This window comes from Hemibagrus wyckioides, linkage group LG02 (assembly GCF_019097595.1).
Source record: "Hemibagrus wyckioides isolate EC202008001 linkage group LG02, SWU_Hwy_1.0, whole genome shotgun sequence".
NCBI classification, from domain to species: Eukaryota; Metazoa; Chordata; class Actinopteri; order Siluriformes; family Bagridae; genus Hemibagrus; species Hemibagrus wyckioides.
The window spans coordinates 20,970,763-20,986,714 of record NC_080711.1 but is presented as its reverse complement, the minus strand read 5'-3'; the positions used below and the strand labels follow the sequence as shown (position 1 = coordinate 20,986,714).

Genomic DNA, 15,952 nt, shown 5'->3' with positions numbered 1-15,952 from the left:
CAAATAATCAGAATCAGGTGTTCCAATCACTTCCATGGCCACAGGTGTATAAAATCAAGCACCTAGGCATGCAGACTGTTTTTACAAACATTTGTGAAAGAATGGGTCGCTCTCAGGAGCTCAGTGAATTCCAGCGTGGAACTATGATAGGATGCCACCTGTGCAACAAATCCAGTCGTGAAATTTCCTCACTCCTAAATATTCCACAGTCAACTCTCAGCTGTATTATAAGAACGTGGAAGTGTTTGGGAACGACAGCAACTCAGCCACGAAGTGGTAGGCCACGTAAACTGACGGAGCGGGGTCAGCGGATGCTGAGGCGCATAGTGCGAAGAGGTCGCCAACTTTCTGCAGAGTCAATCGCTACAGACCTCCAAACTTCATGTGGCCTTCAGATGAGCTCAAGAACAGTGCACAGAGAGCTTCATGGAATGGGTTTCCATGGCCGAGCAGCTGCATCCAAGCCATACATCACCAAGTGCAATGCAAAGCGTCGGATGCAGTGGTGTAAAGCACGCCGCCACTGGACTCTAGAGCAGTGGAGACGCGTTCTCTGGAGTGACGAATCGCGCTTCTCCATCTGGCAATCTGATAGACGAGTCTGGGTTTGGCGGTTGCCAGGAGAACGGTACTTGTCTGACTGCATTGTGCCAAGTGTAAAGTTTGGTGGAGGGGGGATTATGGTGTGGGGTTGTTTTTCAGGAGCTGGGCTTGGCCCCTTAGTTCCAGTGAAAGGAACTCTGAATGCTTCAGCATACCAAGACATTTTGGACAATTCCATGCTCCCAACTTTGTGGGAACAGTTTGGAGCTGGCCCCTTCCTCTTCCAACATGACAGAGTCTGGTGTGGATGAACTTGACTGGCCTGCACAGAGTCCTGACCTCAACCCGATAGAACACCTTTGGGATAAATTAGAGCGGAGACTGAGAGCCAGGCCTTCTCGTCCAACATCAGTGTGTGACCTCACAAATGCGCTTCTGGAAGAATGGTCAAAAATTCCCATAAACACACTCCTAAACCTTGTGGACAGCCTCCCCAGGAGAGTTGAAGCTGTTATAGCTGCAAAGGGTGGACCGACATCATATTGAACCTTTTGGATTAGGAATGGGATGTCACTTAAGTTCATATGCAAGTCAAGGCAGGTGAGAGAATACTTTTGGCAATATAGTGTATATATATATATATATATATATATATATATATATATATATATATATATATATATATATATATACATACAGTGAGGGAATTATTTGATCCCCTGCTGATTTTGTACGTTTGCCCACTGACAAAGAAATGATCAGTCTGTAATTTTAATGGTAGGTTTATCCGAACAGTGAGAGGCAGAATAACAACAACAAAAAAAATCCAGAAAAATGCATTTCAGAAAAGTTCTACATTGATTTGCATTTTAATGAGTGAAATAAGTATTTGATCCCCTATCAATCAGAAAGATTTCTGGCTCCCAGGTGTCTTTTATACAGGTAACGAGCTGAGATTACAGTAGGAGCACTCTCGGGGAGTGCTCTTAATCTCAGCTTGTTTACTGTATGAAAGTCACCTGTCCACAGAAGGAAGCAATCAATCTGATTCCAAACTCTCCATCATGGCCAAGACCAAAGAGCTGTCCTACACAAGGCTGGAATGAGCTACAAGACCATCGCCAAGCAGCTTGGTGAGAAGGTGACAACAGTTGGTGGTGCGATTATTCCCAAATGGAAGAAACACAAAAGGACTGTCAATCTTCCTCGGTCTGGGGCTCCATGCAAGATCTCACCTCATGGAGTTTCAATGATCATGAGAACGGTGAGGAATCAGCCCAGAATTACACTGGAGGATTTTATCAATGATCTCAAGGCAGCTGGGACCATAGTCACCAAGTAAACAATTGGTAACACACTACACCGTGAAAGACTGAAATCCTGTAGCGCCCGCAAGGTCCCCCTGCTGAAGAAAGCACATGTACAGGCTCATCTGAAGTTTGCCAGTGAACAGCTGAATGATTCAGAGGAGAACTGGGTGAAAGTGTTGTGGTCAAATGAGACCAAAATCCAGCTCTTTGGCATCAACTCAACTCGCTGTGTTTGGAGGAGGAGGAATGCTGCCTATGACCCCAAGTACACCATCCCCAGGTGACAGGACAACTGCATCGCATCAAAGGGACAATGGACGGGGCCATGTACCGTTAAATCTTGGATGAGAACCTCCTTCCCTCAGCCAGGGCATTGAAAATGGGTCGTGGATGGATATTCCAGCCTGACAATGACCCAGAACACACGGCCAAGGCAACAAAGTAGTGGCTCAAAAAGAAGCACATTAAGGTCCTGTAGTGGCCTAGCCAGTCTCCAGACCTTAATCCCATAGAAAATCTGTGGAGGGAGCTGAAGGGTCAGCCACAAAACCTTAATGACTTGGAGAGGATCTGCAAAGAGGAGTGGGCCCAAATTCCTTGAGATGTGAGATGTGTGTAAACCTGGTGGCCAACTACAAGAAATGTCTGACGTCTGTGATTGCCAACAAGGGTTTGCCACCAAGAACTAAGTCATGTTTTGCAAAGGGGTCAAATACTTATTTCACTCAATAAAATGTAAATCAATGTATAACTTTTTTTGAAATGTGTTTTTCTGGATTTTTTTGTTGTTATTCTGTCTCTCACTGTTCAGATAAACCATTAAAATTACAGACTGATCATTTCTTTGTCAGTGGGCAAACGTACAAAATCAGCAGGGGATCAAATAATTTTTTCCCTCACTGTAGATATTGTCATGCTGATCTTTAACACATTTTAATATTGACAGTTAAAAATGTTCTTTGGTGTTTAAATTATTTTGTATTCATTTAAGACCGAATATTTAAGTAAAATGTTAGTGTATAGTATGTAAATGACTTTCATCCTCTGATTTTGAAATGTTTCCGTGGTTCTGACTCTGTTACACTGTGAAATATTTCTGTGTTTGAAAAAAATACATTGTGAAAAATTTCATACTGATTGAATCTCATTACACAGACTCCTGAAGGAGTGTAGGAAAGTCACACTGTTGTGTGTGTTGATATGTTTATTTTTAAGTGAATTAAGTAATCTGACATCAGTATAAATGTCCAGACAATGTTCACAACAATCCAGTCAGCAAAAGTCAGCAAGTGGTAACATAAGTCAGAGACACAGTAAACAGTTTCATTCTTTGACCTCCATGAATCTGAAAATGTGGGTTTGTCATGTGACTATAGCAAGTATGTGTTTTTGTACTGATGTCTAAGGGGAAGTATCACTGTGTGTCACGGGCACAGTAATAAACTGCAGTGTCTTCTGTCCTCATGCTGTTCATCTGCAGATACACCTGCTTCTTACTGTCGTCTCTGGAGATGGTGAAGCGGCCCTGAACTGCACTGGAGTAATATATGTTACTACTATCGTAGATGCTTGCAACAAATTCCAGTCCTTTTCCAGGCGCCTGTCTGATCCAAGCCATCCAGTAGCTACTAAAGTCTAATCCAGAGGCTGTGCAGGTCAGTTTATGAGACTGATCAGGTTTGATGATCACTGGATCAGACTGGATCAGTGTCTGACTGCAGGAATCTGTAAGAACACACAAATATGTGTTTATGTTAAAAAAGCAAGTAAGAAAAATCCTTATGTTTCTCTATAATAAATAAATAATAATACTAACATTGAATGAAGATTGCTAGAGTAAAGTAACTCAGAACACTGCCTAGTCCCATCTCATAGAATTAAAATGATTCCTGCTGCTGTAAATGAACACAAACTGCTGGTATGTTGTTGGGCTGAATGTTTCAGTATAAATGGTTCAAATGCAGGATTTCATTTGCATGACACGCCCACTAGAGATATAAAAACATTCACAGAGGAACAGCTGAGACGAGAAAAAGCTTCCTGTAAGACTCTGGGTGTGTTTCATGCTGTCAGGTTCATCACTGCTCTTTACTCATTAGATCTCATGTCTTTTTAGTCCATCACTGTGTATCACTGTAACACCCAGAAGAACATTCTGGTTTGTTCAGAAACTGTCATTTTTCATCTCTGTGTCTAATAGAAACTGAATTTAATTAAAGAAATAATTGAGGTCACAAATCACTAACTCATTTAGTCAGGAGCTCATGTCAACAACCTGTCTGTTGTTAAATCGAAAAATAAATAAATAAATAAATAAAAAAAATTGAATTTTGTGTGAATGATGGAATAAAGCATCTGCTTCTCTTTTTTACGTATCCTTTTTGAATAAACCACAAGGAGCAAAACCCTTAATCCAGTAGACTTTGAGAGGATTTCTCTAATATGTTTTAGCCTTCAGTATTTCACATAAACCTATTATATGAAATGTAAACATTTCACACCTGCTAAAGAAATTAAAGCATTCCCTTAATGAATTAATCAGTGAAACTCAAACCTACCAGAGGTTTCACATCACCACGATAATGACTGAGGATAACATAGGATATAATGCATTTTTATTCTTTTTTTTATAAAATACTACATATCAGGTGTAAATTTGGTAATATTCAACACAAATATTTATAATGAGTGTTTGATATTTGATAATGAGTGATAGTCTCATACAGAATATAGTTTGTGTATTCACTTTTTTTAAACTTTATTTGTTGAGCTCTGCCGCCTCCTTCAGTTGTTTCAATTACTGCACCTCACACTGTGAGAACAGACTGTATTATTATTGAATCAACTCATTAAACACTGATTCCAACTTTTTGTTTATAATCCTGTAAAATGAAAGGATTAATAGTAGTTCAGAATCAACATTCTTTCAGTAATGTTTTATTTTTTATTTAAAAATGTGTTTGTACGACTGATTTAAAACACTACCAACGATTCTGACTTCATTCCAGTGGAAGAAAGTGAAAGTGTGACTGAGATGATTTATTAGTTGCATTGAGAGGATGTGTGTAACATGTCTCATAAGGTTTTTGTAAGAGGAATCCACTATTCTGTCTCACTGTGTGTAACCAGCGCAGTAATACACAGCTGTGTCTTCAGTCTGCATGTTCTGTCCTCCAATTGTTATTGTGTTAGTAGAAGTGTCTCTGGAGATGCTGAACTTATTTTTCAGTTTGTCACTGTAAGCTGTACTCCCACCACTATCGATGAGTCCAATCCACTCCAGAGCTTTTCCTGCAGGTTGTCGGATCCAAGCTGTTTCATAGCTTGTAACTGAATATGAAACCTTGCAGTGGATGGAGAGACTCTGGCCTGGCTGGACTGTCATGGAAGCAGGCTGAGTCAGTTCCACACCATGTACATCTGTGGAGGAAAACACATGGTGATATCTCACACAATATCTGCTGCACCTTTATTCTTCATCTAGTAAATGAATGAATTTGATAAAGCACTCACAAGAAGCAGCTGCCAGCAGGAGCAGTAGAGATGTAGAGAACATGGTGTGTGTTGTTTGTACTGGAGTCTTCTCTGTTCTCCAATGTTTAACAGACACCATCACATCATATAAATAGAGTGAGATCCAGCTCTGATGCTTGGATTTGCTTATCTGCTGATGATGGGAGGAGAATGTATCTGAAATGTATTTAAATCATGAGGAGGAGATTCATCTGATGGAGGATATGTGGGTTTATAATGGAACAGAAGCCTCTTCATCAAATACTATCTTTTTCTAGTCTCAGTGAAGCCAACTATGTAAATTTTTCATAATTATGCATGCTTCAGGATCCTGGGATTATGATCAATTATATGTGTAAGCTCTAAATAAAAAATGTAATCATGTTTATTTGTATAGACAAGCAATGTTTCACTCAAGAATTTTCCATGAAATCAGGTTTTCCATAATAAAAGAGCTTTATTTCCAGATCAACACAACACAGGTCGCTAAGATACTTTATGCAATTGAGTATAATTTGAGTGTCATGATGCTGGATGCATTCAGAGCAGAATGTGAAGAGAGATCTACAGATGGAAACAGATTGAGATGGTTGTGTTTGTACAGACTGCCCTCTAGAGGCACAAAATACCTGTTTCCAAATGATCCAGACCTAGAATCTATGAGAAAAAGATCATTTTCTTGATGTTAATTAAAAAAAAAAAAAAAAGAAGAAAGCACTCAGTGGGGGATTTATAGTGGGGAGAAAAATTCTTACAAAGAAGACTTTTTTATAAACCTACCTCAAAACAAGATTTTATATTTGGAACATTTTCTTCTTCCCACAATCTTCATGCTTTTTTTTATCCATCCATCCATTATATGCTCTCAATCTGTATATAATGTGATTAGGATTTGACAACTTTGACAATTATTTTCTATGATTGATGATACTGGGATCATGATAATAGAAAAAATCTACCTCTCTGAAGTCATGAAAAAATGCCATCACACTTTCTCACACATTTTTAATTTAAACAATATGTGAGAAAGTGTGAGAGCATTACACATGATCACACATTCTAATTTGTCAAGGTGATTATTGTTAGTCAAAGACACTACACTAGATAAAGTTCTGGATAGTGATATGACTATAATAGTGTTCATGATGTGGAGCAATATTACAGATAAAATATTATGGTTTTAAATCAACACTATTGACTAAAAAATAACTAGATTGAAACACTTTCTTCTCATTTGTGGTATATTTTGTGTTATTTTGACTTGGATAGATCAGTGTTGTGTCTTTTGGACATTCTGTTATAATGAACACTGGATGAGGAGTTTTTGTACAGGGATGTTGTTTATTTGTCTCACTGTGGTTCACGAGCGCAGTAATACACAGCTGTGTCTTCAGTCTGCATGTTCTGTCCTGTTAATGTCACTGTGCTGCTGGACGTGTCTCTGGAAACCTGAAACCTACTTTTCTCACTGTAGTAAATGTTTTTTCTCACTGTAGTAAATGTTACCGCTACCACATATACATCCGACCCACTCCAGAGTTTTTCCTGCAGGTTGTCGTATCCAGTCTGTACAGTAGCTATCAGTTAATGAATATCCAGACACTTTACAGGTCAGAGTCAGTGACTGATCAGGAGTTAATACTGTGGATCCGGTCTGGATCAGCTCAACACAGTGAACACCTGTTAAAGAAAAGTTATTTTAATGATGTAAAAGCAAAAGCTTTAAGGAACCAAAACAGTATTCCATGTCAAATGTAAAAACACTTACAGTGTACGGCTGCCAGCAGCAGCAGCAGTAGGGATGTAGAGATCATGGTGTGTGTTGAAGCAGAAGAAGTAAAAGCTCTTGGTCTTTGTTGCTTAAATATTGTATCCACAGACTCGGGAGGCAGAGAGAATACAAAATCTCCTCTTTATTTCTTTAAATAACTGAGGTTGCAGAGGAAGAAACGAAACACAAACATAAACTCAGGCAAATAGGTAGGCAGGTAACATAACAGGCAACAGGAGACGCAGGCAGACAGAACTGAAACACGCACGTCACTACTAAATAGTGTTAATACTCGCCGCTGTCCTCGGCGAGTAAGTGCTTTAAATATGTGCTGTGAGATAGAGTGCAGGTTGAGGTGATTAAAAGTCAGGTGATTGTGAGCACGGGAGCGTGGTTGAGGTTGGAGTGCCCATGACCGTACCCCCCCACGGGCGTCTCCAGACATCCAAGAGCAACGACGGGGGCGAACGCGGCCTCTGGGAGCGGGTGGATCTGGGCAGTGCTGATGGAACTCGGCGAGCAGCACTGGATCGAGGATGTTCCCTCGGTCCACCCAAGATCTTTCCTCGGGACCATACCCCTCCCAGTCGATTAGATATTGCAGACAGCCGCCACGTTGCCTGGAGTTCATAACCTCTCGGACCTGGTAGACAGAGCTGTCTGCGTCGATCTCGGGCGGCGACGAGATCTCGGGCTCTGTGGGAGGAGAGAGAACAGGGTTAGAATAAGGTTTGAGAAGAGAAACATGGAACGTGGGAGAGATCCGGTAGCGCGCAGGGAGGACGAGCTCATACAAGACGTCATTAATACGCCTCCAGACATCGAAGGGACCGATGTAGCGGGGACTAAGCTTTCTACATGGGAGTTTGAGGCGGAGGTCCTGCGTAAAAGCCAGACTCGATCGCCCGGCAGGTATTGGTTCCAATCATGTTGGTGGTCACGGCAGTACGCTCTGAGGTATGCTCTCTAACCCTAGTGCCCAATCTCTTGGATCTTTCTCTCTGTTTGGCCGTTAGATTGCAGATGGTAACCTGAAGATAAGCTCACTGATACCCCTAGCTGTTTTAGGAACCCACGCCACACCCTGGAGGTGAATTGGGGCCCTCTGTCCGAAACAATGTCCTCAGGGATGCCAAAATGTTTGAACACTTGGTGGAAGAGGGCTTTAGCTGTCTCCATGGCTGTGGGGAGGCCCTTAACGGGTATGAGCTTGCATGCCTTAGAGAACCGATCTACCACAACGAGGATGGTGGTGAAGCCGTCTGATTTGGGTAGATCGCTGATGAAGTCAACTCCTAGGTGAGACCATGGTCGGTGGGGAATCGGGAGTGGCATGAGTTTCCCTTCCGGTAGATGGCACGGCTTGGAAATGACGGCGCAAACGGAGCATCCTTTCATGAACCGGTTAATGTCACTGATCATGTTTGGCCACCAATACCTGTTTTGGAGGAGTGAGACGGTGCGCTGTCTGCCTGGATGGCCAGAGCCTGGTGAAGCGTGTACCAAGTCCAGGAGAGCAAGACGAAGTGATGGTGGAACATACGTTTTGTCTTCTGGACCTCCCAGCAGAGCAGGTTCTGCGGTGGTGGTGGCACGAATGTCCTCATCCAGCACCCAAAGGATGGGACATACAAATAAGTCTGGTGGGAGTACTGGTTCATGTTCCTCTGGTTGGGGGGTCCGGTGAGTACATCCGGGAAAGAGCGTCAGCCTTGGTGTTTTTATTGCACTTTATTGTTTTAAAAATAACAAATATAAAATTACCAGGGCATCAGCTGACATCTGAGGGTCGTGTTCAGAGCAAAGGAGCTGGACGCTTGGATCAGTGACCTTAATACACACACACAAGTTAAAAATGAAAAACTAATATATTTGATATTGTAGTATATAATATATTAATCCTAGTCCTTTTTTCCTGACACATACCTCGGTGGTCTCGGCTTCCTCCACATCATCAACAACAGATCCTGGAAAACATTTGACACATTTAACCACATCAGTATGTCACGGAGATGACAAATTTCATCAGTGGAAACTGACATTCATGTAGGAAAGAAAATATTTCAAGAAGACACTCTCTCATCCCCTTCATGTCTTTAATCAGAGTGTTATATTAGTGATCAGTAAGGAGAAACGAGTCTTATTGAAGAGGAAGGGAAATAAAAAGGCGAGTTGGTGAGGGACTGACTCTTTACAGCTGCTACAATGATGCGCTAACAGGAACTCACTCATTACCACAACATTCACTCTAACTATTAACACATCAGAAGAAACAATGCCGAGACCAAGAAGAGAAATAAAACACTTCAACGAGAACAATAATAATAATAATAATAATAATAATAATAATAATAATAATAATAATCCCGGTGCTAACAGTAACTCCGCTTCATGTCAGGCTTCGTGACTCCGCCCTGTACTTGATTATTTTCCTAGAACTTCAAGACTATTTCTAAAAGTCATGATGTTGTGCCTCGAAATGTTTTAATCCACACAATTATCACTTTTATACTTTAAAATGCTCTTGATATGAGCCATGTAGCATCGCCGGCTAATGTTAGCTCAGTCACGCGCCTTAGCTTTCGACTAGCTCTGTTAGCTAAACTACACAGGAGATTTGATCCTGTTTGTCCTCTGTACCGATTAAAGTCATTCATTTTCCACACACACTCTCTTTGTAAGTTCTAAAGCGATTAGAAACACACAGACTGAGTAAAAAGTGAGCTTTTCTCACCGTGAGCAGCTTGAAGTTCAGCAGCTTGAAGATCGCTGCTCCTCTTCAGCCAGCGATACGCGCAGTATCCCGCGGAGGTGAGCGCGAGCATCCCGGCGGCGCAGGCCAGGCCCCGGCCTGTCCATCTACCTAGGAAGGGAAGATACTTACCTAAATCCATCATTTCTCTCCAAGAAAATCTGCTGTTTATCCTTGAAATATCTCCAGGTAATCCGCAGTGTCGCTGTCTCCGTCGTTTTCTTTTGAAATCTCTTTTAAAAGCCTTCTAGATGACGCAAGCACGCGCTCTGGACTTTTAAATGAAAACCACAAAAGGCGCGGGACTTTCAAAAAACAACAACATGGCGCGTTATATTTTTTATATACATTTCTTAATATTCTATTTAAGCATTAATTAAGGCTATAATGCATGATGATTATGTTTCAATAAAATCTGATAATAAATGGTTAATAAATACACTTTCCTGTCATAACAGCTTGTCATATTCACTTATATCAGGAGGCAGTAGAGGGCGCCGCTGTGATATTATACAGACACGTCAATTCCTCCGCCATGTTGGAAAGGTCGACGTTCTGTTGGAAACCAGCAGAGGTTTTATATGCAGTATATGGTCGACCCTCATAAAATTATGCTGTAACTCGCTCTGTTTTTAGATTAGTTTTTCCTTTAACAGCTTGGTTTTAATTACAGCAGGATTTATCTACTTAGTTATTTTAGCTGTCAGACTTCTTACAGGCCTGAGCCCAACCACTAAAAAACAACACCAAAACCATTTGAAGGGGTGTCCCAGAACTTTTGGCAATATTGTGTATTTCATACAAGAGTGAGGTCAGCTTCCCAAAAAGAAAGTTGCACGTTTAATGTAACTTAATTCCACAATATATTTTTTTAAATCGTCATTTAAATAGTTTAAAGTAGCTCCCACACTGTAAAAAATGTATGTGAAAATTACAGTAAAATACTGTGAAATAGCAACGGTAAAAGACTGTAAAGTCAAAAATAGTATATCACCGTAGTACATACATCAGATTACCGTAAAAAAAGAAACAGTATGTACTTTCATTTTTACTGTCCTAATATGTAAAAAATACACATTGTTACTGTGAAAATAGAAAATTTTGGTAAAATTAACGGTAAAGTGCTGTAACTTCATAAACAAGTAATTACCCTAAAATCAAAGGTATTACTCTGTCTAAATTACAGATTTTGCTGATATGTTTATTTAAATTTATGATATAAAACCTTTCCCCATTCAGCAAAAATATACCTTCATTTCTACAGAAACAAGATGTTAAAAATATGGAATGTGTTTGTTAAATTAGGTTGATTTTAAATTAAAATATGTTTAAATATGGGTTGAATCTGATAATTAATGTGCTATATCCAATGAAAATGATTATAGGCTGTAATTGTTTGGGTGTTTGTGGTTGTTTTGTGTTTATTTGGGTCTGATTTTGCCCAGGTTTATTTTTATTGCTGCAACTTGTACTTCATTGAAGGCTTCACAGAAATGAACCACATTGTTGATTTAAGTGTTTTGGAGATGGTTACAAACATATCTTGTAGATATCTATCGTTTAATGCCCATTAAAGCCTGAGTTCATTTAAGGAAGTGTTAGGTGAAATGCTCTATTATCTTTTAAAGTGCTAGTTGAAGTTGTTTCCCACCCGGTGAATGGAGAAGAATCACAATCAGTGGCGGCTGTTAACAATCTGCTGAGTACTAATGAGACTCGTTGAGAATGCTCCAATCACATGAGAGGCCAAATATATAAAAACAAACTTGATTCGCTAACGACACTGGGAGTGTTCAAGGACGATTTAAAACAAGCCAATCGGAGCGCAGCCTCAAGTCACGTGCTTTTCAAAATTTCACGGACCAAAACACTCGTTTGTCCGGTGTCGCGCGCACACACACGTCAACGGAACATAGTTTTGTTTTTTTATTTTAAAGAAGTTGTTAAAATAAAAAGAATTTGAAGCATTTCATTTCTGCAACATTTCATGTATACATTTAAACTCCTGAGCGGTTATAGAGTTGGAGGAAACAACGTGCTGCCCGCTGTGATGACCAGGAACATGGTGAGATTCTAAACTCTTTATACAAGAAGCAAACCATTTATTTATTTTTTTTGGCATTTTTGTTTTTTTTGGCCAGTGGCAGTAAAAACACAGTGGAGAGAGATGGGATGATTTGCAGCAAAGGGCCTGAGCTGGAACTGATGCTTGACTGCCTGAATAACAGTACAGTATGAGGTACGTGTTCTACCAGGTGAGGCACTTGATTAGCCATTTATTTATTTAATATAGTTATTTGATTGTAGTTTACACCCTACATCGATATGCTTGATGATTTTACTTTCAATTAAGGCAATATATTTCTTACTGTCTTTGTTGCTCTCATCTGCCAGCAGTTGTTCTTGAAATAGACCTCATCAATCTCTTTCCTGTTCTCCAAATCATCCCTTTTGATCAGATGCTGGTCTTGTCCAGGATAAAATGGTTGTACATTTGACAGGTTACTGGTCAGTGTTTGGAGTAAATTCGATTATTGATTGCTTCAGTGGAGGCAACTGTGTTTAGACTTCATGTCAACAGACAAAATAAATGCTTATGATGACTTGTATGAAATGTTTATGAAATGAGAACTTTCTCCTTGAGACCATCAGTTATAAAAATGACCTGTAAAACTATAATAAATATTGCCTTCGTTAATGTATAATTCATTGGAGCAAAGTTGAACATATTTGCACCACTTATTGGACAACTAAGGCTGTTTCTCTGTATAGGCATCATGCTCAAACACTGCATCAATCTAACCTTTGCTTTGTGTATGTTTTCTGTCTGCAGAGAGGATCATGTTAGCCCACAGTGGACAACATGCAAGTCCTCAAGCTGAACTAGTGACCGTACATGCTGTAGCTTCCAGTTTCTTGACTGTCATGTCCAAGTCTATCCCACGTCTTCACACAAGTCTGGACTCGGAGACTTATTCCTCTTGTTCAGCCAGGGCAAGTAAGCCCTGATACATAATGTTTTTCACCATGGATTATCCATCATATGGACATGTGCTGTTTTTTCAAGATTTCATTACTAATTTGTGAGTATTGGACAAGGTATTTGATCAATTTAAACTGTTTACAACACTGAATATGTACATGTCTTGCTTTAGTCTGACAATATTTGTGCCTTGGTTTACAGTGGACCTTATTCACTTAGTAATTTATCATAAGTTGTTGACAGTAAAATCTAAGCAAACCAACTGTAATGCATTGTGTTGTACTGTGTTTTTATGGTAAAATTCCAGCATCCACAGCTGCCAGTAATTTACTGTAAATTTGAACTTTACAATAAAATACCATAATGATATATGGTTGTGGTTTTTATCTGAGACTGTAATTAGGTTTACAGTATTTATTTTACAGTAGTTTACCGTAAACAGGTTTACAATCTGTCTCTTTTTTTAAACAGTAATTTGTTGTAAAAGTTCTCAACTGTGAATACACGAATTAAGCATACTGATCCTGAACAAATGTCAGCTCTGAGCTCATTACTGAAGTGAAACTCACAGGATGAAGCTGCCAGCAGCAGCAGAACTGGACGGAACATTTTATCTAAAAGCAGTGCTAAACTCTCAGTGACAGTGGCTGATATTTCTCTATATGTAGCTGTAAGGGAAACATTTTGCATATTCACTTACATATTATGATGGTGTTCTACAGGTTTTAATAATCACATTGAAAATAATTACAATGTTCTTTGGTGCTTAAGTTACTTTTTATTAAGTTTTTTATTTAAGTTATATATATTTAAAACTAAATAGGTAAGTTAAATTTTGTATATAAATGACAACTGTCTAATAGAAACTGAAATTAATTAAAGAAATAATTCAGGTCACAAATTATCACTGATTCATTTAGTCAGGATCTCATGCCAACAACATGTCTGTTATTAAATCTTTGTGAATGATGGAATAAGCATCTGCTTCTCTTTTTTTTTTTTTTTTTTGTTTTCAATATTCCAAAAGGAGCAAAACCCTTTATCCAGTAGACTTTGACAGGATTTCTCTAATATGTTTTGGCCTTCAATGTTTCAAATAAACCCATAATATGAAATGTCAACATTTAACACCTGCAAAAGAAATTAAAGCATTCACATAATCAATTAATCTGTAAAACTCAAATCTAGCAGAGGTTTCACATCATGATGAACAGAGGAGGATAGAATGTATTTTTTTATTCTGTTTTTATAAAATACTTCATATCTAGTGTAAATATGGTAATATGTAGCACAAATTATCCTAAATTATGAAAGATAAATCAATACTTGTCTGATAATGAGTGATAGTGAATGAGTCTCATACAGAATGCAGTTTGTGGATTCACTATTTCCACTTTATTTGTTAAACTCTGCTGCCTCCTTCAGTTGTTTCAATTATTGTACCTCACACTGTGAGAACAGACTGTGTGTTAAACACAACACACTGCTGGAAACATGCTGTATTATTCCTGAATCCACTCAGTAAACACTGATTTGAAATATTGGGGATTAATTATAGTTCAGAATAAACTATAAAATCTTTTAATAATGTTTTCTTTTTTATTTAAAAATGACTGTGTGACTGTGTTTAAAATGCTGCAAACTACTATGACTTCATTCCAATGGAAGAAAATGAAAGTGTGACTGAGATACCCAGACAATGTTCACAACATTTGTGAATAAATTGTAACAAGTGGTAACATGTAAGTCAAAGAGAACTGAAATATTTTCTTTCTTTCACCTCCATGTATCCACTGCTTCTGAAAAAGTGGGTTTGTCATGTGATTGTAGTAAATATGTGTTTTTGAATTGATGTCTAATGGAAGTATCATTGTGGTGTGTAGCAGTGTCTTCTGTCCTCATGCTGGTCATCTGCAGATACACCTGCTCTTTACTGTTGTCTCTGGAGATGGTGACCCGGCCCTGAACTGCACTGGAGTAATATTTGCTACCACTGTCATGTTATAGTTGCAATCCATTCCAGCCCTTTTCCAGGAGCCTGTCTGATCCAAGAGGCACCAAAATTAATTTCAGAGGTTGTGCAGGTCAGTTTATGAGAGTGATCAGGTTCTCTGTGTCGTGTTGTTTATTGACTCAACATTATTGGAGGAATTATTGTGAGTATCATTTGAACTCAGTTATGTGAAGTATAAACTGCTTCCAAACATGTGAAACAGGTGGAATGTTAACTGGACATTCAAACGCTTTTCATTTCTAACAGCAACATATTCATAATAATTACACTATGTAACAAATTTTTTACTTATTTCTTGTTCCTGGGAAATAAGTGTTATTTCCCCATTCTTTGTAACCCATAATGAGAAAAATCCTATCTTAGCCATGAAAGTTTTGGTTTGAACCCTGGGCAATGGGATTCTCAAATTCTCATATTTCTCTAAACATGTGAAGAGCTAAATTATACTTTCCAAAAAACCTCTTGAATTGCAATGAAATTTTAAATGTACTATAACTACCTTTATAATGAGGTAAAACTCTATGGAATGTTTCTGATAGCCACCCATTTTTCTAGAATCATCCATTGAGGAAGTTCTTGGAATAAACAAGAAATTTCCTTTTTCTGGAATATTCTAGAACTTTGAACATTTTTTTAGAGCAATTTAGATTTTTCAAGAACTTTCTAGATTATTTGGAATGTTCTGGACAGAATATTCCAGAATTTTCTATTAATTTCTGTAACTTGGGCTAATGGGCTAATTTTGAGGTTTTCGTTCTCTTAAAAGCCCAAACCCAAACTTCAAGGGGCTTAATGGCTATTTTTATTATTATTATTATTATTATTTTCCATGAAGCTGTAATTGGAAAATGTCATTCACTACCCAGGAACAAAAATTGTTACATAGTGTTATGAATTGAGTAAACTTGTATTTGTTTTTTGTTTAATTATCATCTAAACTTAGTTTAGACTGTAAAGTTTAGACTGTAAGTGTTTGTAAGGTGAGGATTAGTTACTTGGTAAAATGTTATTTAATTAAAGAAATGAATAGTGATGAGGTTTTTGTGCAGCACTGCAGCTTGTCGTG

At 38.6% G+C, this 15,952-nt stretch overlaps 1 pseudogene; it reads right to left on the bottom strand.

Annotated features, from left to right (window-relative positions):
* Window positions 1-6,740: 6,740 nt before the first annotated feature.
* LOC131366130 (Ig heavy chain V region PJ14-like) lies at window positions 6,741-7,180 on the bottom strand (annotated as a pseudogene).
* Window positions 7,181-15,952: the final 8,772 nt, after the last annotated feature.